The sequence below is a fragment of the Salvelinus sp. IW2-2015 genome, unplaced genomic scaffold (genome assembly GCF_002910315.2).
Source record: "Salvelinus sp. IW2-2015 unplaced genomic scaffold, ASM291031v2 Un_scaffold2872, whole genome shotgun sequence".
NCBI classification, from domain to species: domain Eukaryota; kingdom Metazoa; phylum Chordata; class Actinopteri; order Salmoniformes; family Salmonidae; genus Salvelinus; species Salvelinus sp. IW2-2015.
Window position 1 is genome coordinate 34,422 of NW_019944172.1, and position 4,028 is coordinate 38,449.

The 4,028-nt window shown below is 48.0% G+C and overlaps 1 pseudogene; it reads right to left on the reverse strand.

The window, feature by feature from the left end:
- The window catches only part of LOC112074902 (probable ATP-dependent RNA helicase DDX52), a 28,957-nt pseudogene that overhangs the window by 17,545 nt on the left and 7,384 nt on the right, over nucleotides 1-4,028 (reverse strand).

Genomic DNA, 4,028 nt, shown 5'->3' on the forward strand with positions numbered 1-4,028 from the left:
AAGAGAGAGCTCAGTATAACTGTAGTTAGGGGTAAAGGATATAATTAGACCATAAGCAGTACTACTGTAGGTCGGGGTAAGGATAGATAATCAGACAGTACAGCAGTATACTGTAGGTAGGGGTAAAGGATAGATAATAGCAGTACGCAGTATACTTGGGTAGTAGGGTAAAGGATAGATATAGACAGTAACAGCATATACTGTAGGTAGGGGTAAAGGATAGATAATAGACAGTAGCAGCAGTATACTGTAGTTAGGGGTAAGGATAGATAATAGACAGTACAGCAGTACTACTGTAGGTAGGGGTAAAGGATAGATAATAGACAGTACAGCAGCTATACTGTAGGTAGGGGTAAAGGATAGTAATAGACAGTAACAGCAGTATACTGTAGGTAGGGGGTAAGGATAGATAATAGACAGTAAAGCAGTATACTGGTAGGTAGGGGTAAAGGATAGATAATAGACAGTAACAGCAGTATTCTGTAGGTAGGGGTAAAGGATAGATAATAGACAGTAACAGCAGTATACTGTAGGTAGGGGTAAAGGATAGTAATAGACGTAACAGCAGTATACTGTAGGTAGGGGTAAAGGATAGATAATAGACAGTACAGCAGTATCTGTAGGTAGGGGTAAAGGATAGATAATCAGACAGTAACAGCAGTATACTGTAGGTAGGGGTAAAGGATACGATAATAGACAGTAAACAGCAGTACTGTACAGATATGTACCACTTCTGCGTTGGAGATATGTACCACTTCTGGTTGGGATATGTCCAGTGTTTGTGTGTCCGTCTTCACGTTGACACCTCCCAGGTGAGTCCGTCTTCACGTGACACCACGCCAGGTGAGTCCGTCTTCAGTGACACCTCCCAGGTGGTCCGTCTTCACGTGACACCACCCAGGTGAGTCGCGTCTTCACGTGACACCTCCCCAGGTGAGTCCGTCTTCACGTGACACCTCCCAGGTGAGTCCGTCTTCACGTGACACCTCCCCAGGTGAGTCGTTTCACGTGACCACCCAGGTGAGTCCGTCTTCACGTGACACCCCCAGGTGAGTCCGTCTTCACGTGACACCTCCCCAGGTGAGTCCGTCTTCACGTGACACCTCCCCAGGTGAGTCCGTCTTCACGTGACACCTCCCCAGGTGAGTCCGTCTTCACGTGACACCTCCAGGTGAGTCCGTCTTCACGTGACACCTCCCAGGTGAGTCCGTCTTCACGTGACACCTCCCCAGGTGAGTCCGTCTTCACGTGACACCTCCCCAGGTGAGTCCGTCTTCACGTGACCACCCCAGGTGAGTCCGTCTTCACGTGACACCCCCCAGGTGAGTCCGTCTTCACGTGACACTCCCAGGTGAGTCCGTCTTCACACGTGACACCACCCCAGGTGAGTCCGTCTTCACGTGACACCTCCCAGGTGAGTCCGTCTTCACGTGACACCTCCCAGGTGAGTCCGTCTTCACGTGACACCCAGGTGAGTCCGTCTTCACGTGACACCCCAGGTGAGTCGTCTTCACGTGACACCCTCCAGGTGAGTCCGTCTTCACGTGACACCTCCCCAGGTGAGTCCGTCTTCACGTGCACCTCCCCAGGTGAGTCCGTCTTCACGTGACACCTCCCCAGGTGAGTCCGTCTTCACGTGACACCTCCCCCGGTGAGTCCGTCTTCACGTGACACCTCCCCAGGTGAGTCCGTCTTCACGTGACACCTCCCCAGGTGAGTCCGTCTTCGCGTGACACCTCCCCAGGTGAGTCCGTCTTCACGTGACACCTCCCCAGGTGAGTCCGTCTTCACGTGACACCTCCCAGGTGAGTCCGTCTTCACGTGACACCTCCCCGGTGAGTCCGTCTTCACGTGACACCTCCCCAGGTGAGTCCGTCTTACGTGTAAACCTACTTCGGAGCTGCAATGCCTGTGAGAAGGACCCGATCAAGTGACGGGCTAATAAGAATTGCGATATCTGAGAGAGCCATGCGAGTGAGAGGTGAGAGGAGCACGGGCGATTGGCAGCAGGAAATTATTATTTATTTATACTCACCCCAGGGGCACAACGACCACAAGACATGGGTCTGTTTATGGGGCATTACGGACAAATTGGAGGTTCTATGTGTGTGTATACCTGGCTGGCCAGTTCCCTGGTGGGAGAGATGACCAGAGCTCTGATGCCGAGGTTAGCAGGCTGTTTCAGGTGTGTCAGGAGAGGGAGACAGAACGCTAGAGTCTTCCCCGAACCTGTCGGAGCACACGCCAACAACTCACGACCCTGGGAGAGGGGTGAGAGAGAGATACATACAAAGATATGGTTTAGGGTTCCATTCTATATATCCATACACTCATCAGTCTCTGTGTTCCATTCTATATATCCATACACTCATCAGNTACACTCATCAGTCTCTGTGTTCCATTCTATATATCCATACACTCATCAGTCTGTGTTCCATTCTATATATCCACACTCATCAGTCTCTGTGTTCCATTCTATATATCCACACTCATCAGTCTCTGTGTTCCATTCTTTATATCCATACACTCATCAGTCTGTGTTCCATTCTTTATATCCATACACTCAGTCTGTGTTCCATTCTATATATCCATACACTCATCAGTCTCTGTGTTCCATTCTATATATCCATACACTCATCAGTCTGTGTTCCATTCTATATATCCATCACTCCATCAGTCTCTTGTGTTCCATTCTATATATCCCATACTCATCAGTCTCTGTGTTCCATTCTATATATCCACACTCATCAGTCCTTGTGTTCCATTCTATATATCCATACTCATCAGTCCTCTGTGTTCCATTCTATATATCCACCACTCATCAGTCTCTGTGTTCCATTCTATATATCCATACACTCATCAGTCTCTGTGTTCCATTCTATATATCCATACACTCATCAGTCTCTGTGTTTCCATTTCTCTATATATCACACACTCATTCAGTCTGTGTACTCACATGCATCATCAGGGGTTTATCGCCCTGCATCTGTGGGGTGTGGGTTATGGTGAGTCCAGCTGCCCGTGTCTGGAGTACGCGTGGGTTCAGGTTGTACTCGGACTGCAGCTCGGAGAGCAGTGCACACTGGTTCGGGCACGTCACAGCCGTGCACGTTGATACGATTCTGTGTGCGGACACGTTCACCTGACAACACACACACAGAGATGAGATTCAACAGGTAGACGGGGCGAAGAGCTGTGTGTGTGGGTGTGCGTGTGTGTGTGTACCTTCTCTTGGTGGAGGTGTTGGAGTTCTCTTCATGGATGTCTTGTCTCTTGTCCTCCTCTTCAAGCCTTTAAGACTTCCTGTCTGCAGAGGAGGTCCACAGGATGCCTCGGTCTCCTCACACGCCACTACAACAAACGACAGGGACCATCAGAACGCTGAATTAATTCATGGATCATTTAAAACAATACATACAGGCAGCTCCACAGAAAACACACACAGCTGTGAAAAGTTCTCTACCGTTGCATATTCTTTATACTGAATGTTATCAGATCATCTAATATTAGGTTTTGGTTGAAGAGGGGACCTGAGTTTACAAATAACAACAACAAAAAAAGCGTGTACTTTTTTTATTTATTTCATAAAACAAAGTTACCCAACACCCAATTCCCCTGTGTGTAAAGTATTGCCCCTTACACTCAGTAACTGGTTGTGCCACTTAACTGTAATGACTCCAACCAAACACTTCCTGTAGTTGTTGATCAGTCTACCTTTAGCTGTAATGACTCCCCAAACACTTCCTGTAGTTTTGTCAGTCACCTTTAGCTGTAATGACTCCAACCAAACACTTCCTGTAGTTGTTGATCAGTCCACCTTTAGCTGTAATGACTCCAACCAAAGACTTCCTGTAGTTGTTGATCAGTCCACCTTTAGCTGTAATGACTGCAACCAAACACTTCCTGTAGTTTGTGATCAGTCCACCTTGAGCTGTAATGCCTCCAACCAAACACTTCCTGTAGTTTGTTGATCAGACTCTCAAATCACTGAAGGTATTTTGGCCCACTCTTCCATGCAGAAATGCTTT